At 47.8% G+C, this 13,600-nt stretch overlaps 70 non-coding genes across 70 annotated transcripts; all 70 read left to right on the forward strand.

Moving 5' to 3' along the window:
- The first annotated feature begins 9 nt into the window (after positions 1–9).
- On the forward strand, positions 10–128 carry LOC148994455 (5S ribosomal RNA). Its single transcript, XR_016160016.1, has one exon. It is a non-coding gene; the product is annotated as a 5S ribosomal RNA (ribosomal RNA).
- A 63-nt stretch (positions 129–191) lies between these two features.
- On the forward strand, positions 192–310 carry LOC148994456 (5S ribosomal RNA). The gene has a single exon (XR_016160017.1). It is a non-coding gene; the product is annotated as a 5S ribosomal RNA (ribosomal RNA).
- Positions 311–373: 63 nt separating this feature from the next.
- LOC148994457 (5S ribosomal RNA) lies at positions 374–492 on the forward strand. The gene has a single exon (XR_016163061.1). It is a non-coding gene; the product is annotated as a 5S ribosomal RNA (ribosomal RNA).
- Positions 493–555: 63 nt separating this feature from the next.
- LOC148994458 (5S ribosomal RNA) lies at positions 556–674 on the forward strand. Its single transcript, XR_016160018.1, has one exon. It is a non-coding gene; the product is annotated as a 5S ribosomal RNA (ribosomal RNA).
- Positions 675–737: 63 nt separating this feature from the next.
- On the forward strand, positions 738–856 carry LOC148994459 (5S ribosomal RNA). Its single transcript, XR_016160019.1, has one exon. It is a non-coding gene; the product is annotated as a 5S ribosomal RNA (ribosomal RNA).
- A 63-nt stretch (positions 857–919) lies between these two features.
- Positions 920–1,038, forward strand: LOC148994460 (5S ribosomal RNA). The gene has a single exon (XR_016160020.1). It is a non-coding gene; the product is annotated as a 5S ribosomal RNA (ribosomal RNA).
- Positions 1,039–1,207: 169 nt separating this feature from the next.
- LOC148994461 (5S ribosomal RNA) lies at positions 1,208–1,326 on the forward strand. Its single transcript, XR_016163460.1, has one exon. It is a non-coding gene; the product is annotated as a 5S ribosomal RNA (ribosomal RNA).
- Positions 1,327–1,389: 63 nt separating this feature from the next.
- Positions 1,390–1,508, forward strand: LOC148994462 (5S ribosomal RNA). Its single transcript, XR_016160022.1, has one exon. It is a non-coding gene; the product is annotated as a 5S ribosomal RNA (ribosomal RNA).
- Positions 1,509–1,571: 63 nt separating this feature from the next.
- LOC148994463 (5S ribosomal RNA) lies at positions 1,572–1,690 on the forward strand. The gene has a single exon (XR_016163349.1). It is a non-coding gene; the product is annotated as a 5S ribosomal RNA (ribosomal RNA).
- A 63-nt stretch (positions 1,691–1,753) lies between these two features.
- On the forward strand, positions 1,754–1,872 carry LOC148994464 (5S ribosomal RNA). The gene has a single exon (XR_016160023.1). It is a non-coding gene; the product is annotated as a 5S ribosomal RNA (ribosomal RNA).
- Positions 1,873–1,935: 63 nt separating this feature from the next.
- LOC148994465 (5S ribosomal RNA) lies at positions 1,936–2,054 on the forward strand. Its single transcript, XR_016160024.1, has one exon. It is a non-coding gene; the product is annotated as a 5S ribosomal RNA (ribosomal RNA).
- A 63-nt stretch (positions 2,055–2,117) lies between these two features.
- On the forward strand, positions 2,118–2,236 carry LOC148994466 (5S ribosomal RNA). The gene has a single exon (XR_016161871.1). It is a non-coding gene; the product is annotated as a 5S ribosomal RNA (ribosomal RNA).
- Positions 2,237–2,299: 63 nt separating this feature from the next.
- Positions 2,300–2,418, forward strand: LOC148994467 (5S ribosomal RNA). Its single transcript, XR_016160025.1, has one exon. It is a non-coding gene; the product is annotated as a 5S ribosomal RNA (ribosomal RNA).
- Positions 2,419–2,481: 63 nt separating this feature from the next.
- Positions 2,482–2,600, forward strand: LOC148994468 (5S ribosomal RNA). Its single transcript, XR_016160026.1, has one exon. It is a non-coding gene; the product is annotated as a 5S ribosomal RNA (ribosomal RNA).
- A 172-nt stretch (positions 2,601–2,772) lies between these two features.
- LOC148994469 (5S ribosomal RNA) lies at positions 2,773–2,891 on the forward strand. The gene has a single exon (XR_016160027.1). It is a non-coding gene; the product is annotated as a 5S ribosomal RNA (ribosomal RNA).
- A 63-nt stretch (positions 2,892–2,954) lies between these two features.
- Positions 2,955–3,073, forward strand: LOC148994470 (5S ribosomal RNA). The gene has a single exon (XR_016160028.1). It is a non-coding gene; the product is annotated as a 5S ribosomal RNA (ribosomal RNA).
- Positions 3,074–3,136: 63 nt separating this feature from the next.
- Positions 3,137–3,255, forward strand: LOC148994471 (5S ribosomal RNA). The gene has a single exon (XR_016160029.1). It is a non-coding gene; the product is annotated as a 5S ribosomal RNA (ribosomal RNA).
- A 63-nt stretch (positions 3,256–3,318) lies between these two features.
- On the forward strand, positions 3,319–3,437 carry LOC148994472 (5S ribosomal RNA). Its single transcript, XR_016163062.1, has one exon. It is a non-coding gene; the product is annotated as a 5S ribosomal RNA (ribosomal RNA).
- Positions 3,438–3,500: 63 nt separating this feature from the next.
- On the forward strand, positions 3,501–3,619 carry LOC148994473 (5S ribosomal RNA). The gene has a single exon (XR_016160030.1). It is a non-coding gene; the product is annotated as a 5S ribosomal RNA (ribosomal RNA).
- Positions 3,620–3,682: 63 nt separating this feature from the next.
- LOC148994474 (5S ribosomal RNA) lies at positions 3,683–3,801 on the forward strand. The gene has a single exon (XR_016160031.1). It is a non-coding gene; the product is annotated as a 5S ribosomal RNA (ribosomal RNA).
- Positions 3,802–3,864: 63 nt separating this feature from the next.
- Positions 3,865–3,983, forward strand: LOC148994475 (5S ribosomal RNA). The gene has a single exon (XR_016160033.1). It is a non-coding gene; the product is annotated as a 5S ribosomal RNA (ribosomal RNA).
- A 169-nt stretch (positions 3,984–4,152) lies between these two features.
- Positions 4,153–4,271, forward strand: LOC148994476 (5S ribosomal RNA). The gene has a single exon (XR_016160034.1). It is a non-coding gene; the product is annotated as a 5S ribosomal RNA (ribosomal RNA).
- A 63-nt stretch (positions 4,272–4,334) lies between these two features.
- Positions 4,335–4,453, forward strand: LOC148994477 (5S ribosomal RNA). The gene has a single exon (XR_016160035.1). It is a non-coding gene; the product is annotated as a 5S ribosomal RNA (ribosomal RNA).
- Positions 4,454–4,516: 63 nt separating this feature from the next.
- On the forward strand, positions 4,517–4,635 carry LOC148994478 (5S ribosomal RNA). The gene has a single exon (XR_016163351.1). It is a non-coding gene; the product is annotated as a 5S ribosomal RNA (ribosomal RNA).
- A 63-nt stretch (positions 4,636–4,698) lies between these two features.
- On the forward strand, positions 4,699–4,817 carry LOC148994479 (5S ribosomal RNA). The gene has a single exon (XR_016160036.1). It is a non-coding gene; the product is annotated as a 5S ribosomal RNA (ribosomal RNA).
- Positions 4,818–4,880: 63 nt separating this feature from the next.
- Positions 4,881–4,999, forward strand: LOC148994480 (5S ribosomal RNA). The gene has a single exon (XR_016160037.1). It is a non-coding gene; the product is annotated as a 5S ribosomal RNA (ribosomal RNA).
- A 63-nt stretch (positions 5,000–5,062) lies between these two features.
- On the forward strand, positions 5,063–5,181 carry LOC148994481 (5S ribosomal RNA). The gene has a single exon (XR_016161872.1). It is a non-coding gene; the product is annotated as a 5S ribosomal RNA (ribosomal RNA).
- Positions 5,182–5,244: 63 nt separating this feature from the next.
- LOC148994482 (5S ribosomal RNA) lies at positions 5,245–5,363 on the forward strand. The gene has a single exon (XR_016160038.1). It is a non-coding gene; the product is annotated as a 5S ribosomal RNA (ribosomal RNA).
- Positions 5,364–5,426: 63 nt separating this feature from the next.
- LOC148994483 (5S ribosomal RNA) lies at positions 5,427–5,545 on the forward strand. Its single transcript, XR_016161409.1, has one exon. It is a non-coding gene; the product is annotated as a 5S ribosomal RNA (ribosomal RNA).
- Positions 5,546–5,716: 171 nt separating this feature from the next.
- On the forward strand, positions 5,717–5,835 carry LOC148994484 (5S ribosomal RNA). The gene has a single exon (XR_016160039.1). It is a non-coding gene; the product is annotated as a 5S ribosomal RNA (ribosomal RNA).
- A 63-nt stretch (positions 5,836–5,898) lies between these two features.
- On the forward strand, positions 5,899–6,017 carry LOC148994485 (5S ribosomal RNA). The gene has a single exon (XR_016160040.1). It is a non-coding gene; the product is annotated as a 5S ribosomal RNA (ribosomal RNA).
- Positions 6,018–6,080: 63 nt separating this feature from the next.
- On the forward strand, positions 6,081–6,199 carry LOC148994486 (5S ribosomal RNA). Its single transcript, XR_016160041.1, has one exon. It is a non-coding gene; the product is annotated as a 5S ribosomal RNA (ribosomal RNA).
- Positions 6,200–6,371: 172 nt separating this feature from the next.
- On the forward strand, positions 6,372–6,490 carry LOC148994487 (5S ribosomal RNA). The gene has a single exon (XR_016160042.1). It is a non-coding gene; the product is annotated as a 5S ribosomal RNA (ribosomal RNA).
- A 63-nt stretch (positions 6,491–6,553) lies between these two features.
- LOC148994488 (5S ribosomal RNA) lies at positions 6,554–6,672 on the forward strand. Its single transcript, XR_016160044.1, has one exon. It is a non-coding gene; the product is annotated as a 5S ribosomal RNA (ribosomal RNA).
- A 63-nt stretch (positions 6,673–6,735) lies between these two features.
- LOC148994489 (5S ribosomal RNA) lies at positions 6,736–6,854 on the forward strand. Its single transcript, XR_016160045.1, has one exon. It is a non-coding gene; the product is annotated as a 5S ribosomal RNA (ribosomal RNA).
- A 63-nt stretch (positions 6,855–6,917) lies between these two features.
- Positions 6,918–7,036, forward strand: LOC148994490 (5S ribosomal RNA). The gene has a single exon (XR_016160046.1). It is a non-coding gene; the product is annotated as a 5S ribosomal RNA (ribosomal RNA).
- Positions 7,037–7,099: 63 nt separating this feature from the next.
- On the forward strand, positions 7,100–7,218 carry LOC148994491 (5S ribosomal RNA). The gene has a single exon (XR_016160047.1). It is a non-coding gene; the product is annotated as a 5S ribosomal RNA (ribosomal RNA).
- Positions 7,219–7,281: 63 nt separating this feature from the next.
- On the forward strand, positions 7,282–7,400 carry LOC148994492 (5S ribosomal RNA). Its single transcript, XR_016160048.1, has one exon. It is a non-coding gene; the product is annotated as a 5S ribosomal RNA (ribosomal RNA).
- A 171-nt stretch (positions 7,401–7,571) lies between these two features.
- Positions 7,572–7,690, forward strand: LOC148994493 (5S ribosomal RNA). Its single transcript, XR_016160049.1, has one exon. It is a non-coding gene; the product is annotated as a 5S ribosomal RNA (ribosomal RNA).
- Positions 7,691–7,753: 63 nt separating this feature from the next.
- On the forward strand, positions 7,754–7,872 carry LOC148994494 (5S ribosomal RNA). The gene has a single exon (XR_016160050.1). It is a non-coding gene; the product is annotated as a 5S ribosomal RNA (ribosomal RNA).
- A 63-nt stretch (positions 7,873–7,935) lies between these two features.
- LOC148994495 (5S ribosomal RNA) lies at positions 7,936–8,054 on the forward strand. The gene has a single exon (XR_016160051.1). It is a non-coding gene; the product is annotated as a 5S ribosomal RNA (ribosomal RNA).
- Positions 8,055–8,117: 63 nt separating this feature from the next.
- Positions 8,118–8,236, forward strand: LOC148994496 (5S ribosomal RNA). Its single transcript, XR_016163064.1, has one exon. It is a non-coding gene; the product is annotated as a 5S ribosomal RNA (ribosomal RNA).
- Positions 8,237–8,299: 63 nt separating this feature from the next.
- Positions 8,300–8,418, forward strand: LOC148994497 (5S ribosomal RNA). Its single transcript, XR_016160052.1, has one exon. It is a non-coding gene; the product is annotated as a 5S ribosomal RNA (ribosomal RNA).
- A 63-nt stretch (positions 8,419–8,481) lies between these two features.
- Positions 8,482–8,600, forward strand: LOC148994498 (5S ribosomal RNA). The gene has a single exon (XR_016160053.1). It is a non-coding gene; the product is annotated as a 5S ribosomal RNA (ribosomal RNA).
- Positions 8,601–8,663: 63 nt separating this feature from the next.
- On the forward strand, positions 8,664–8,782 carry LOC148994499 (5S ribosomal RNA). The gene has a single exon (XR_016160055.1). It is a non-coding gene; the product is annotated as a 5S ribosomal RNA (ribosomal RNA).
- Positions 8,783–8,953: 171 nt separating this feature from the next.
- LOC148994500 (5S ribosomal RNA) lies at positions 8,954–9,072 on the forward strand. The gene has a single exon (XR_016163160.1). It is a non-coding gene; the product is annotated as a 5S ribosomal RNA (ribosomal RNA).
- A 63-nt stretch (positions 9,073–9,135) lies between these two features.
- LOC148994501 (5S ribosomal RNA) lies at positions 9,136–9,254 on the forward strand. The gene has a single exon (XR_016160056.1). It is a non-coding gene; the product is annotated as a 5S ribosomal RNA (ribosomal RNA).
- A 63-nt stretch (positions 9,255–9,317) lies between these two features.
- LOC148994502 (5S ribosomal RNA) lies at positions 9,318–9,436 on the forward strand. Its single transcript, XR_016160057.1, has one exon. It is a non-coding gene; the product is annotated as a 5S ribosomal RNA (ribosomal RNA).
- Positions 9,437–9,499: 63 nt separating this feature from the next.
- LOC148994503 (5S ribosomal RNA) lies at positions 9,500–9,618 on the forward strand. Its single transcript, XR_016160058.1, has one exon. It is a non-coding gene; the product is annotated as a 5S ribosomal RNA (ribosomal RNA).
- A 63-nt stretch (positions 9,619–9,681) lies between these two features.
- LOC148994504 (5S ribosomal RNA) lies at positions 9,682–9,800 on the forward strand. The gene has a single exon (XR_016160059.1). It is a non-coding gene; the product is annotated as a 5S ribosomal RNA (ribosomal RNA).
- Positions 9,801–9,863: 63 nt separating this feature from the next.
- Positions 9,864–9,982, forward strand: LOC148994505 (5S ribosomal RNA). Its single transcript, XR_016160060.1, has one exon. It is a non-coding gene; the product is annotated as a 5S ribosomal RNA (ribosomal RNA).
- Positions 9,983–10,045: 63 nt separating this feature from the next.
- Positions 10,046–10,164, forward strand: LOC148994506 (5S ribosomal RNA). The gene has a single exon (XR_016160061.1). It is a non-coding gene; the product is annotated as a 5S ribosomal RNA (ribosomal RNA).
- A 63-nt stretch (positions 10,165–10,227) lies between these two features.
- LOC148994507 (5S ribosomal RNA) lies at positions 10,228–10,346 on the forward strand. Its single transcript, XR_016160062.1, has one exon. It is a non-coding gene; the product is annotated as a 5S ribosomal RNA (ribosomal RNA).
- A 63-nt stretch (positions 10,347–10,409) lies between these two features.
- LOC148994508 (5S ribosomal RNA) lies at positions 10,410–10,528 on the forward strand. The gene has a single exon (XR_016163461.1). It is a non-coding gene; the product is annotated as a 5S ribosomal RNA (ribosomal RNA).
- Positions 10,529–10,591: 63 nt separating this feature from the next.
- On the forward strand, positions 10,592–10,710 carry LOC148994509 (5S ribosomal RNA). Its single transcript, XR_016160063.1, has one exon. It is a non-coding gene; the product is annotated as a 5S ribosomal RNA (ribosomal RNA).
- Positions 10,711–10,773: 63 nt separating this feature from the next.
- Positions 10,774–10,892, forward strand: LOC148994510 (5S ribosomal RNA). The gene has a single exon (XR_016160064.1). It is a non-coding gene; the product is annotated as a 5S ribosomal RNA (ribosomal RNA).
- Positions 10,893–10,955: 63 nt separating this feature from the next.
- On the forward strand, positions 10,956–11,074 carry LOC148994511 (5S ribosomal RNA). Its single transcript, XR_016161667.1, has one exon. It is a non-coding gene; the product is annotated as a 5S ribosomal RNA (ribosomal RNA).
- Positions 11,075–11,137: 63 nt separating this feature from the next.
- Positions 11,138–11,256, forward strand: LOC148994512 (5S ribosomal RNA). The gene has a single exon (XR_016161668.1). It is a non-coding gene; the product is annotated as a 5S ribosomal RNA (ribosomal RNA).
- A 63-nt stretch (positions 11,257–11,319) lies between these two features.
- Positions 11,320–11,438, forward strand: LOC148994513 (5S ribosomal RNA). The gene has a single exon (XR_016160066.1). It is a non-coding gene; the product is annotated as a 5S ribosomal RNA (ribosomal RNA).
- A 63-nt stretch (positions 11,439–11,501) lies between these two features.
- Positions 11,502–11,620, forward strand: LOC148994514 (5S ribosomal RNA). The gene has a single exon (XR_016160067.1). It is a non-coding gene; the product is annotated as a 5S ribosomal RNA (ribosomal RNA).
- Positions 11,621–11,683: 63 nt separating this feature from the next.
- LOC148994515 (5S ribosomal RNA) lies at positions 11,684–11,802 on the forward strand. Its single transcript, XR_016160068.1, has one exon. It is a non-coding gene; the product is annotated as a 5S ribosomal RNA (ribosomal RNA).
- A 63-nt stretch (positions 11,803–11,865) lies between these two features.
- Positions 11,866–11,984, forward strand: LOC148994516 (5S ribosomal RNA). Its single transcript, XR_016163463.1, has one exon. It is a non-coding gene; the product is annotated as a 5S ribosomal RNA (ribosomal RNA).
- Positions 11,985–12,047: 63 nt separating this feature from the next.
- On the forward strand, positions 12,048–12,166 carry LOC148994517 (5S ribosomal RNA). Its single transcript, XR_016160069.1, has one exon. It is a non-coding gene; the product is annotated as a 5S ribosomal RNA (ribosomal RNA).
- A 63-nt stretch (positions 12,167–12,229) lies between these two features.
- Positions 12,230–12,348, forward strand: LOC148994518 (5S ribosomal RNA). Its single transcript, XR_016160070.1, has one exon. It is a non-coding gene; the product is annotated as a 5S ribosomal RNA (ribosomal RNA).
- Positions 12,349–12,411: 63 nt separating this feature from the next.
- Positions 12,412–12,530, forward strand: LOC148994519 (5S ribosomal RNA). Its single transcript, XR_016160071.1, has one exon. It is a non-coding gene; the product is annotated as a 5S ribosomal RNA (ribosomal RNA).
- Positions 12,531–12,702: 172 nt separating this feature from the next.
- On the forward strand, positions 12,703–12,821 carry LOC148994520 (5S ribosomal RNA). The gene has a single exon (XR_016160072.1). It is a non-coding gene; the product is annotated as a 5S ribosomal RNA (ribosomal RNA).
- Positions 12,822–12,884: 63 nt separating this feature from the next.
- Positions 12,885–13,003, forward strand: LOC148994521 (5S ribosomal RNA). The gene has a single exon (XR_016160073.1). It is a non-coding gene; the product is annotated as a 5S ribosomal RNA (ribosomal RNA).
- A 63-nt stretch (positions 13,004–13,066) lies between these two features.
- Positions 13,067–13,185, forward strand: LOC148994522 (5S ribosomal RNA). Its single transcript, XR_016160074.1, has one exon. It is a non-coding gene; the product is annotated as a 5S ribosomal RNA (ribosomal RNA).
- Positions 13,186–13,248: 63 nt separating this feature from the next.
- On the forward strand, positions 13,249–13,367 carry LOC148994523 (5S ribosomal RNA). The gene has a single exon (XR_016160075.1). It is a non-coding gene; the product is annotated as a 5S ribosomal RNA (ribosomal RNA).
- Positions 13,368–13,430: 63 nt separating this feature from the next.
- Positions 13,431–13,549, forward strand: LOC148994524 (5S ribosomal RNA). The gene has a single exon (XR_016160077.1). It is a non-coding gene; the product is annotated as a 5S ribosomal RNA (ribosomal RNA).
- Positions 13,550–13,600: the final 51 nt, after the last annotated feature.

Here is a 13,600-nt window from a genome sequence, read left to right on the forward strand (position 1 = left end):
GCAGATTTCGCTTACGGCCATACCACCTTGAGAACGCCCGAACTCGTCTGATCTCGGAAGCTAAGCAGGGTCGGGCCTGGTTAGTACTTGGATGGGAGACCGCCTGGGAATACCAGGTGCTGTAAGCTTTATGTAGTTTACTACCCTAATGTTCTAACCATTCAAATAGCCCAATTTTGGCAGCAGATTTCGCTTACGGCCATACCACCTTGAGAACGCCCGAACTCGTCTGATCTCGGAAGCTAAGCAGGGTCGGGCCTGGTTAGTACTTGGATGGGAGACCGCCTGGGAATACCAGGTGCTGTAAGCTTTATGTAGTTTACTACCCTAATGTTCTAACCATTCAAATAGCCCAATTTTGGCAGCAGATTTCGCTTACGGCCATACCACCTTGAGAACGCCCGAACTCGTCTGATCTCGGAAGCTAAGCAGGGTCGGGCCTGGTTAGTACTTGGATGGGAGACCGCCTGGGAATACCAGGTGCTGTAACCTTTATGTAGTTTACTACCCTAATGTTCTAACCATTCAAATAGCCCAATTTTGGCAGCAGATTTCGCTTACGGCCATACCACCTTGAGAACGCCCGAACTCGTCTGATCTCGGAAGCTAAGCAGGGTCGGGCCTGGTTAGTACTTGGATGGGAGACCGCCTGGGAATACCAGGTGCTGTAAGCTTTATGTAGTTTACTACCCTAATGTTCTAACCATTCAAATAGCCCAATTTTGGCAGCAGATTTCGCTTACGGCCATACCACCTTGAGAACGCCCGAACTCGTCTGATCTCGGAAGCTAAGCAGGGTCGGGCCTGGTTAGTACTTGGATGGGAGACCGCCTGGGAATACCAGGTGCTGTAAGCTTTATGTAGTTTACTACCCTAATGTTCTAACCATTCAAATAGCCCAATTTTGGCAGCAGATTTCGCTTACGGCCATACCACCTTGAGAACGCCCGAACTCGTCTGATCTCGGAAGCTAAGCAGGGTCGGGCCTGGTTAGTACTTGGATGGGAGACCGCCTGGGAATACCAGGTGCTGTAAGCTTTATTGTTTAAAAAAAAAAAAAAAAAAAGAGTCAATGAAATGTTTCAAAAATCCTAAATTGTCTTTTTTCCCCTCAAAATTCCTGAAATAGTCTCTCAGTTTCTTCAGAAAGCCTGAAAGAGTCTCTTTTTTTTCTTCTTCAAATAGCCCAATTTTGGCTGCAGATTTCGCTTAAGGCCATACCACCTTGAGAACGCCCGAACTCGTCTGATCTCGGAAGCTAAGCAGGGTCGGGCCTGGTTAGTACTTGGATGGGAGACCGCCTGGGAATACCAGGTGCTGTAAGCTTTATGTAGTTTACTACCCTAATGTTCTAACCATTCAAATAGCCCAATTTTGGCAGCAGATTTCGCTTACGGCCATACCACCTTGAGAACGCCCGAACTCGTCTGATCTCGGAAGCTAAGCAGGGTCGGGCCTGGTTAGTACTTGGATGGGAGACCGCCTGGGAATACCAGGTGCTGTAAGCTTTATGTAGTTTACTACCCTAATGTTCTAACCATTCAAATAGCCCAATTTTGGCAGCAGATTTCGCTTACGGCCATACCACCTTGAGAACGCCCGAACTCGTCTGATCTCGGAAGCTAAGCAGGGTCGCGCCTGGTTAGTACTTGGATGGGAGACCGCCTGGGAATACCAGGTGCTGTAAGCTTTATGTAGTTTACTACCCTAATGTTCTAACCATTCAAATAGCCCAATTTTGGCAGCAGATTTCGCTTACGGCCATACCACCTTGAGAACGCCCGAACTCGTCTGATCTCGGAAGCTAAGCAGGGTCGGGCCTGGTTAGTACTTGGATGGGAGACCGCCTGGGAATACCAGGTGCTGTAAGCTTTATGTAGTTTACTACCCTAATGTTCTAACCATTCAAATAGCCCAATTTTGGCAGCAGATTTCGCTTACGGCCATACCACCTTGAGAACGCCCGAACTCGTCTGATCTCGGAAGCTAAGCAGGGTCGGGCCTGGTTAGTACTTGGATGGGAGACCGCCTGGGAATACCAGGTGCTGTAAGCTTTATGTAGTTTACTACCCTAATGTTCTAACCATTCAAATAGCCCAATTTTGGCAGCAGATTTCGCTTACGGCCATACCACCTTGAGAACGCTCGAACTCGTCTGATCTCGGAAGCTAAGCAGGGTCGGGCCTGGTTAGTACTTGGATGGGAGACCGCCTGGGAATACCAGGTGCTGTAAGCTTTATGTAGTTTACTACCCTAATGTTCTAACCATTCAAATAGCCCAATTTTGGCAGCAGATTTCGCTTACGGCCATACCACCTTGAGAACGCCCGAACTCGTCTGATCTCGGAAGCTAAGCAGGGTCGGGCCTGGTTAGTACTTGGATGGGAGACCGCCTGGGAATACCAGGTGCTGTAAGCTTTATGTAGTTTACTACCCTAATGTTCTAACCATTCAAATAGCCCAATTTTGGCAGCAGATTTCGCTTACGGCCATACCACCTTGAGAACGCCCGAACTCGTCTGATCTCGGAAGCTAAGCAGGGTCGGGCCTGGTTAGTACTTGGATGGGAGACCGCCTGGGAATACCAGGTGCTGTAAGCTTTATTGTTTAAAAAAAAAAAAAAAAAAAAAGAGTCAATGAAATGTTTCAAAAATCCTAAATTGTCTTTTTTCCCCCTCAAAATTCCTGAAATAGTCTCTCAGTTTCTTAAGAAAGCCTGAAAGAGTCTCTTTTTTTTCTTCTTCAAATAGCCCAATTTTGGCTGCAGATTTCGCTTACGGCCATACCACCTTGAGAACGCCCGAACTCGTCTGATCTCGGAAGCTAAGCAGGGTCGGGCCTGGTTAGTACTTGGATGGGAGACCGCCTGGGAATACCAGGTGCTGTAAGCTTTATGTAGTTTACTACCCTAATGTTCTAACCATTCAAATAGCCCAATTTTGGCAGCAGATTTCGCTTACGGCCATACCACCTTGAGAACGCCCGAACTCGTCTGATCTCGGAAGCTAAGCAGGGTCGGGCCTGGTTAGTACTTGGATGGGAGACCGCCTGGGAATACCAGGTGCTGTAAGCTTTATGTAGTTTACTACCCTAATGTTCTAACCATTCAAATAGCCCAATTTTGGCAGCAGATTTCGCTTACGGCCATACCACCTTGAGAACGCCCGAACTCGTCTGATCTCGGAAGCTAAGCAGGGTCGGGCCTGGTTAGTACTTGGATGGGAGACCGCCTGGGAATACCAGGTGCTGTAAGCTTAATGTAGTTTACTACCCTAATGTTCTAACCATTCAAATAGCCCAATTTTGGCAGCAGATTTCGCTTACGGCCATACCACCTTGAGAACGCCCGAACTCGTCTGATCTCGGAAGCTAAGCAGGGTCGGGCCTGGTTAGTACTTGGATGGGAGACCGCCTGGGAATACCAGGTGCTGTAACCTTTATGTAGTTTACTACCCTAATGTTCTAACCATTCAAATAGCCCAATTTTGGCAGCAGATTTCGCTTACGGCCATACCACCTTGAGAACGCCCGAACTCGTCTGATCTCGGAAGCTAAGCAGGGTCGGGCCTGGTTAGTACTTGGATGGGAGACCGCCTGGGAATACCAGGTGCTGTAAGCTTTATGTAGTTTACTACCCTAATGTTCTAACCATTCAAATAGCCCAATTTTGGCAGCAGATTTCGCTTACGGCCATACCACCTTGAGAACGCCCGAACTCGTCTGATCTCGGAAGCTAAGCAGGGTCGGGCCTGGTTAGTACTTGGATGGGAGACCGCCTGGGAATACCAGGTGCTGTAAGCTTTATGTAGTTTACTACCCTAATGTTCTAACCATTCAAATAGCCCAATTTTGGCAGCAGATTTCGCTTACGGCCATACCACCTTGAGAACGCCCGAACTCGTCTGATCTCGGAAGCTAAGCAGGGTCGGGCCTGGTTAGTACTTGGATGGGAGACCGCCTGGGAATACCAGGTGCTGTAAGCTTTATTGTTTAAAAAAAAAAAAAAAAAAAGAGTCAATGAAATGTTTCAAAAATCCTAAATTGTCTTTTTTCCCCTCAAAATTCCTGAAATAGTCTCTCAGTTTCTTCAGAAAGCCTGAAAGAGTCTCTTTTTTTTCTTCTTCAAATAGCCCAATTTTGGCTGCAGATTTCGCTTACGGCCATACCACCTTGAGAACGCCCGAACTCGTCTGATCTCGGAAGCTAAGCAGGGTCGGGCCTGGTTAGTACTTGGATGGGAGACCGCCTGGGAATACCAGGTGCTGTAAGCTTTATGTAGTTTACTACCCTAATGTTCTAACCATTCAAATAGCCCAATTTTGGCAGCAGATTTCGCTTACGGCCATACCACCTTGAGAACGCCCGAACTCGTCTGATCTCGGAAGCTAAGCAGGGTCGGGCCTGGTTAGTACTTGGATGGGAGACCGCCTGGGAATACCAGGTGCTGTAAGCTTTATGTAGTTTACTACCCTAATGTTCAAACCATTCAAATAGCCCAATTTTGGCAGCAGATTTCGCTTACGGCCATACCACCTTGAGAACGCCCGAACTCGTCTGATCTCGGAAGCTAAGCAGGGTCGCGCCTGGTTAGTACTTGGATGGGAGACCGCCTGGGAATACCAGGTGCTGTAAGCTTTATGTAGTTTACTACCCTAATGTTCTAACCATTCAAATAGCCCAATTTTGGCAGCAGATTTCGCTTACGGCCATACCACCTTGAGAACGCCCGAACTCGTCTGATCTCGGAAGCTAAGCAGGGTCGGGCCTGGTTAGTACTTGGATGGGAGACCGCCTGGGAATACCAGGTGCTGTAAGCTTTATGTAGTTTACTACCCTAATGTTCTAACCATTCAAATAGCCCAATTTTGGCAGCAGATTTCGCTTACGGCCATACCACCTTGAGAACGCCCGAACTCGTCTGATCTCGGAAGCTAAGCAGGGTCGGGCCTGGTTAGTACTTGGATGGGAGACCGCCTGGGAATACCAGGTGCTGTAAGCTTTATGTAGTTTACTACCCTAATGTTCTAACCATTCAAATAGCCCAATTTTGGCAGCAGATTTCGCTTACGGCCATACCACCTTGAGAACGCTCGAACTCGTCTGATCTCGGAAGCTAAGCAGGGTCGGGCCTGGTTAGTACTTGGATGGGAGACCGCCTGGGAATACCAGGTGCTGTAAGCTTTATGTAGTTTACTACCCTAATGTTCTAACCATTCAAATAGCCCAATTTTGGCAGCAGATTTCGCTTACGGCCATACCACCTTGAGAACGCCCGAACTCGTCTGATCTCGGAAGCTAAGCAGGGTCGGGCCTGGTTAGTACTTGGATGGGAGACCGCCTGGGAATACCAGGTGCTGTAAGCTTTATGTAGTTTACTACCCTAATGTTCTAACCATTCAAATAGCCCAATTTTGGCAGCAGATTTCGCTTACGGCCATACCACCTTGAGAATGCCCGAACTCGTCTGATCTCGGAAGCTAAGCAGGGTCGGGCCTGGTTAGTACTTGGATGGGAGACCGCCTGGGAATACCAGGTGCTGTAAGCTTTATTGTTTAAAAAAAAAAAAAAAAAAAAAGAGTCAATGAAATGTTTCAAAAATCCTAAATTGTCTTTTTTCCCCTCAAAATTCCTGAAATAGTCTCTCAGTTTCTTCAGAAAGCCTGAAAGAGTCTCTTTTTTTTCTTCTTCAAATAGCCCAATTTTGGCTGCAGATTTCGCTTACGGCCATACCACCTTGAGAACGCCCGAACTCGTCTGATCTCGGAAGCTAAGCAGGGTCGGGCCTGGTTAGTACTTGGATGGGAGACCGCCTGGGAATACCAGGTGCTGTAAGCTTTATGTAGTTTACTACCCTAATGTTCTAACCATTCAAATAGCCCAATTTTGGCAGCAGATTTCGCTTACGGCCATACCACCTTGAGAACGCCCGAACTCGTCTGATCTCGGAAGCTAAGCAGGGTCGGGCCTGGTTAGTACTTGGATGGGAGACCGCCTGGGAATACCAGGTGCTGTAAGCTTTATGTAGTTTACTACCCTAATGTTCTAACCATTCAAATAGCCCAATTTTGGCAGCAGATTTCGCTTACGGCCATACCACCTTGAGAACGCCCGAACTCGTCTGATCTCGGAAGCTAAGCAGGGTCGGGCCTGGTTAGTACTTGGATGGGAGACCGCCTGGGAATACCAGGTGCTGTAAGCTTTATTGTTTAAAAAAAAAAAAAAAAAAAAAGAGTCAATGAAATGTTTCAAAAATCCTAAATTGTCTTTTTTCCCCCTCAAAATTCCTGAAATAGTCTCTCAGTTTCTTAAGAAAGCCTGAAAGAGTCTCTTTTTTTTCTTCTTCAAATAGCCCAATTTTGGCTGCAGATTTCGCTTACGGCCATACCACCTTGAGAACGCCCGAACTCGTCTGATCTCGGAAGCTAAGCAGGGTCGGGCCTGGTTAGTACTTGGATGGGAGACCGCCTGGGAATACCAGGTGCTGTAAGCTTTATGTAGTTTACTACCCTAATGTTCTAACCATTCAAATAGCCCAATTTTGGCAGCAGATTTCGCTTACGGCCATACCACCTTGAGAACGCCCGAACTCGTCTGATCTCGGAAGCTAAGCAGGGTCGGGCCTGGTTAGTACTTGGATGGGAGACCGCCTGGGAATACCAGGTGCTGTAAGCTTTATGTAGTTTACTACCCTAATGTTCTAACCATTCAAATAGCCCAATTTTGGCAGCAGATTTCGCTTACGGCCATACCACCTTGAGAACGCCCGAACTCGTCTGATCTCGGAAGCTAAGCAGGGTCGGGCCTGGTTAGTACTTGGATGGGAGACCGCCTGGGAATACCAGGTGCTGTAAGCTTTATGTAGTTTACTACCCTAATGTTCTAACCATTCAAATAGCCCAATTTTGGCAGGAGATTTCGCTTACGGCCATACCACCTTGAGAACGCCCGAACTCGTCTGATCTCGGAAGCTAAGCAGGGTCGGGCCTGGTTAGTACTTGGATGGGAGACCGCCTGGGAATACCAGGTGCTGTAAGCTTTATGTAGTTTACTACCCTAATGTTCTAACCATTCAAATAGCCCAATTTTGGCAGCAGATTTCGCTTACGGCCATACCACCTTGAGAACGCCCGAACTCGTCTGATCTCGGAAGCTAAGCAGGGTCGGGCCTGGTTAGTACTTGGATGGGAGACCGCCTGGGAATACCAGGTGCTGTAAGCTTTATGTAGTTTACTACCCTAATGTTCTAACCATTCAAATAGCCCAATTTTGGCAGCAGATTTCGCTTACGGCCATACCACCTTGAGAACGCCCGAACTCGTCTGATCTCGGAAGCTAAGCAGGGTCGGGCCTGGTTAGTACTTGGATGGGAGACCGCCTGGGAATACCAGGTGCTGTAAGCTTTATTGTTTAAAAAAAAAAAAAAAAAAAAGAGTCAATGAAATGTTTCAAAAATCCTAAATTGTCTTTTTTCCCCCTCAAAATTCCTGAAATAGTCTCTCAGTTTCTTAAGAAAGCCTGAAAGAGTCTCTTTTTTTTCTTCTTCAAATAGCCCAATTTTGGCTGCAGATTTCGCTTACGGCCATACCACCTTGAGAACGCCCGAACTCGTCTGATCTCGGAAGCTAAGCAGGGTCGGGCCTGGTTAGTACTTGGATGGGAGACCGCCTGGGAATACCAGGTGCTGTAAGCTTTATGTAGTTTACTACCCTAATGTTCTAACCATTCAAATAGCCCAATTTTGGCAGCAGATTTCGCTTACGGCCATACCACCTTGAGAACGCCCGAACTCGTCTGATCTCGGAAGCTAAGCAGGGTCGGGCCTGGTTAGTACTTGGATGGGAGACCGCCTGGGAATACCAGGTGCTGTAAGCTTTATGTAGTTTACTACCCTAATGTTCTAACCATTCAAATAGCCCAATTTTGGCAGCAGATTTCGCTTACGGCCATACCACCTTGAGAACGCCCGAACTCGTCTGATCTCGGAAGCTAAGCAGGGTCGGGCCTGGTTAGTACTTGGATGGGAGACCGCCTGGGAATACCAGGTGCTGTAAGCTTAATGTAGTTTACTACCCTAATGTTCTAACCATTCAAATAGCCCAATTTTGGCAGCAGATTTCGCTTACGGCCATACCACCTTGAGAACGCCCGAACTCGTCTGATCTCGGAAGCTAAGCAGGGTCGGGCCTGGTTAGTACTTGGATGGGAGACCGCCTGGGAATACCAGGTGCTGTAACCTTTATGTAGTTTACTACCCTAATGTTCTAACCATTCAAATAGCCCAATTTTGGCAGCAGATTTCGCTTACGGCCATACCACCTTGAGAACGCCCGAACTCGTCTGATCTCGGAAGCTAAGCAGGGTCGGGCCTGGTTAGTACTTGGATGGGAGACCGCCTGGGAATACCAGGTGCTGTAAGCTTTATGTAGTTTACTACCCTAATGTTCTAACCATTCAAATAGCCCAATTTTGGCAGCAGATTTCGCTTACGGCCATACCACCTTGAGAACGCCCGAACTCGTCTGATCTCGGAAGCTAAGCAGGGTCGGGCCTGGTTAGTACTTGGATGGGAGACCGCCTGGGAATACCAGGTGCTGTAAGCTTTATGTAGTTTACTACCCTAATGTTCTAACCATTCAAATAGCCCAATTTTGGCAGCAGATTTCGCTTACGGCCATACCACCTTGAGAACGCCCGAACTCGTCTGATCTCGGAAGCTAAGCAGGGTCGGGCCTGGTTAGTACTTGGATGGGAGACCGCCTGGGAATACCAGGTGCTGTAAGCTTTATTGTTTAAAAAAAAAAAAAAAAAAAAGAGTCAATGAAATGTTTCAAAAATCCTAAATTGTCTTTTTTCCCCCTCAAAATTCCTGAAATAGTCTCTCAGTTTCTTAAGAAAGCCTGAAAGAGTCTCTTTTTTTTCTTCTTCAAATAGCCCAATTTTGGCTGCAGATTTCGCTTACGGCCATACCACCTTGAGAACGCCCGAACTCGTCTGATCTCGGAAGCTAAGCAGGGTCGGGCCTGGTTAGTACTTGGATGGGAGACCGCCTGGGAATACCAGATGCTGTAAGCTTTATGTAGTTTACTACCCTAATGTTCTAACCATTCAAATAGCCCAATTTTGGCAGCAGATTTCGCTTACGGCCATACCACCTTGAGAACGCCCGAACTCGTCTGATCTCGGAAGCTAAGCAGGGTCGGGCCTGGTTAGTACTTGGATGGGAGACCGCCTGGGAATACCAGGTGCTGTAAGCTTTATGTAGTTTACTACCCTAATGTTCTAACCATTCAAATAGCCCAATTTTGGCAGCAGATTTCGCTTACGGCCATACCACCTTGAGAACGCCCGAACTCGTCTGATCTCGGAAGCTAAGCAGGGTCGGGCCTGGTTAGTACTTGGATGGGAGACCGCCTGGGAATACCAGGTGCTGTAAGCTTAATGTAGTTTACTACCCTAATGTTCTAACCATTCAAATAGCCCAATTTTGGCAGCAGATTTCGCTTACGGCCATACCACCTTGAGAACGCCCGAACTCGTCTGATCTCGGAAGCTAAGCAGGGTCGGGCCTGGTTAGTACTTGGATGGGAGACCGCCTGGGAATACCAGGTGCTGTAAGCTTTATGTAGTTTACTACCCTAATGTTCTAACCATTCAAATAGCCCAATTTTGGCAGCAGATTTCGCTTACGGCCATACCACCTTGAGAACGCCCGAACTCGTCTGATCTCGGAAGCTAAGCAGGGTCGGGCCTGGTTAGTACTTGGATGGGAGACCGCCTGGGAATACCAGGTGCTGTAAGCTTTATGTAGTTTACTACCCTAATGTTCTAACCATTCAAATAGCCCAATTTTGGCAGCAGATTTCGCTTACGGCCATACCACCTTGAGAACGCCCGAACTCGTCTGATCTCGGAAGCTAAGCAGGGTCGGGCCTGGTTAGTACTTGGATGGGAGACCGCCTGGGAATACCAGGTGCTGTAAGCTTTATGTAGTTTACTACCCTAATGTTCTAACCATTCAAATAGCCCAATTTTGGCAGCAGATTTCGCTTACGGCCATACCACCTTGAGAACGCCCGAACTCGTCTGATCTCGGAAGCTAAGCAGGGTCGGGCCTGGTTAGTACTTGGATGGGAGACCGCCTGGGAATACCAGGTGCTGTAAGCTTTATGTAGTTTACTACCCTAATGTTCTAACCATTCAAATAGCCCAATTTTGGCAGGAGATTTCGCTTACGGCCATACCACCTTGAGAACGCCCGAACTCGTCTGATCTCGGAAGCTAAGCAGGGTCGGGCCTGGTTAGTACTTGGATGGGAGACCGCCTGGGAATACCAGGTGCTGTAAGCTTTATGTAGTTTACTACCCTAATGTTCTAACCATTCAAATAGCCCAATTTTGGCTGCAGATTTCGCTTAAGGCCATACCACCTTGAGAACGCCCGAACTCGTCTGATCTCGGAAGCTAAGCAGGGTCGGGCCTGGTTAGTACTTGGATGGGAGACCGCCTGGGAATACCAGGTGCTGTAAGCTTTATGTAGTTTACTACCCTAATGTTCTAACCATTCAAATAGCCCAATTTTGGCAGCAGATTTCGCTTACGGCCATACCACCTTGAGAACGCCCGAACTCGTCTGATCTCGGAAGCTAAGCAGGGTCGGGCCTGGTTAGTACTTGGATGGGAGACCGCCTGGGAATACCAGGTGCTGTAAGCTTAATGTAGTTTACTACCCTAATGTTCTAACCATTCAAATAGCCCAATTTTGGCAGCAGATTTCGCTTACGGCCATACCACCTTGAGAACGCCCGAACTCGTCTGATCTCGGAAGCTAAGCAGGGTCGGGCCTGGTTAGTACTTGGATGGGAGACCGCCTGGGAATACCAGGTGCTGTAAGCTTTATGTAGTTTACTACCCTAATGTTCTAACCATTCAAATAGCCCAATTTTGGCAGCAGATTTCGCTTACGGCCATACCACCTTGAGAACGCCTGAACTCGTCTGATCTCGGAAGCTAAGCAGGGTCGGGCCTGGTTAGTACTTGGATGGGAGACCGCCTGGGAATACCAGGTGCTGTAAGCTTTATGTAGTTTACTACCCTAATGTTCTAACCATTCAAATAGCCCAATTTTGGCAGCAGATTTCGCTTACGGCCATACCACCTTGAGAACGCCTGAACTCGTCTGATCTCGGAAGCTAAGCAGGGTCGGGCCTGGTTAGTACTTGGATGGGAGACCGCCTGGGAATACCAGGTGCTGTAAGCTTAATGTAGTTTACTACCCTAATGTTCTAACCATTCAAATAGCCCAATTTTGGCAGCAGATTTCGCTTACGGCCATACCACCTTGAGAACGCCCGAACTCGTCTGATCTCGGAAGCTAAGCAGGGTCGGGCCTGGTTAGTACTTGGATGGGAGACCGCCTGGGAATACCAGGTGCTGTAAGCTTTATGTAGTTTACTACCCTAATGTTCTAACCATTCAAATAGCCCAATTTTGGCAGCAGATTTCGCTTACGGCCATACCACCTTGAGAACGCCCGAACTCGTCTGATCTCGGAAGCTAAGCAGGGTCGGGCCTGGTTAGTACTTGGATGGGAGACCGCCTGGGAATACCAGGTGCTGTAAGCTTTATGTAGTTTACTACCCTAATGTTCTAACGATTCAAATAGCCCAATTTTGGCAGCAGATTTCGCTTACGGCCATACCACCTTGAGAACGCCCGAACTCGTCTGATCTCGGAAGCTAAGCAGGGTCGGGCCTGGTTAGTACTTGGATGGGAGACCGCCTGGGAATACCAGGTGCTGTAAGCTTTATGTAGTTTACTACCCTAATGTTCTAACCATTCAAATAGCCCAATTTTGGCTGCAGATTTCGCTTAAGGCCATACCACCTTGAGAACGCCCGAACTCGTCTGATCTCGGAAGCTAAGCAGGGTCGGGCCTGGTTAGTACTTGGATGGGAGACCGCCTGGGAATACCAGGTGCTGTAAGCTTTATGTAGTTTACTACCCTAATGTTCTAACCATTCAAATAGCCCAATTTTGGCAGCAGATTTCGCTTACGGCCATACCACCTTGAGAACGCCCGAACTCGTCTGATCTCGGAAGCTAAGCAGGGTCGGGCCTGGTTAGTACTTGGATGGGAGACCGCCTGGGAATACCAGGTGCTGTAAGCTTTATGTAGTTTACTACCCTAATGTTCTAACCATTCAAATAGCCCAATTTTGGCAGCAGATTTCGCTTACGGCCATACCACCTTGAGAACGCCCGAACTCGTCTGATCTCGGAAGCTAAGCAGGGTCGGGCCTGGTTAGTACTTGGATGGGAGACCGCCTGGGAATACCAGGTGCTGTAAGCTTTATGTAGTTTACTACCCTAATGTTCTAACCATTCAAATAGCCCAATTTTGGCAGCAGATTTCGCTTACGGCCATACCACCTTGAGAACGCCCGAACTCGTCTGATCTCGGAAGCTAAGCAGGGTCGGGCCTGGTTAGTACTTGGATGGGAGACCGCCTGGGAATACCAGGTGCTGTAAGCTTTATTGTTTAAAAAAAAAAAAAAAAAAAAGAGTCAATGAAATGTTTCAAAAATCCTAAATTGTCTTTTTTCCCCCTCAAAATTCCTGAAATAGTCTCTCAGTTTCTTAAGAAAGCCTGAAAGAGTCTCTTTTTTTTTCTTCTTCAAATAGCCCAATTTTGGCTGCAGATTTCGCTTACGGCCATACCACCTTGAGAACGCCCGAACTCGTCTGATCTCGGAAGCTAAGCAGGGTCGGGCCTGGTTAGTACTTGGATGGGAGACCGCCTGGGAATACCAGGTGCTGTAAGCTTTATGTAGTTTACTACCCTAATGTTCTAACCATTCAAATAGCCCAATTTTGGCAGCAGATTTCGCTTACGGCCATACCACCTTGAGAACGCCCGAACTCGTCTGATCTCGGAAGCTAAGCAGGGTCGGGCCTGGTTAGTACTTGGATGGGAGACCGCCTGGGAATACCAGGTGCTGTAAGCTTTATGTAGTTTACTACCCTAATGTTCTAACCATTCAAATAGCCCAATTTTGGCAGCAGATTTCGCTTACGGCCATACCACCTTGAGAACGCCCGAACTCGTCTGATCTCGGAAGCTAAGCAGGGTCGGGCCTGGTTAGTACTTGGATGGGAGACCGCCTGGGAATACCAGGTGCTGTAAGCTTTATGTAGTTTACTACCCTAATGTTCTAACCATTCAAATAGCCCAATTTTGGCAGCAGATTTCGCTTACGGCCATACCACCTTGAGAACGCCCGAACTCGTCTGATCTCGGAAGCTAAGCAGGGTCGGGCCTGGTTAGTACTTGGATGGGAGACCGCCTGGGAATACCAGGTGCTGTAAGCTTTATGTAGTTTACTACCCTAATGTTCTAACCATTCAAATAGCCCAATTTTGGCAGGAGATTTCGCTTACGGCCATACCACCTTGAGAACGCCCGAACTCGTCTGATCTCGGAAGCTAAGCAGGGTCGGGCCTGGTTAGTACTTGGATGGGAGACCGCCTGGGAATACCAGGTGCTGTAAGCTTTATGTAGTTTACTACCCTAATGTTCTAACCATTCAAATAGCCCAATTTTG

Source organism: Pimephales promelas, chromosome 3 (genome assembly GCF_988280905.1).
Source record: "Pimephales promelas chromosome 3, fPimPro1.hap1.1, whole genome shotgun sequence".
Classification (NCBI taxonomy): Eukaryota; Metazoa; Chordata; class Actinopteri; order Cypriniformes; family Leuciscidae; genus Pimephales; species Pimephales promelas.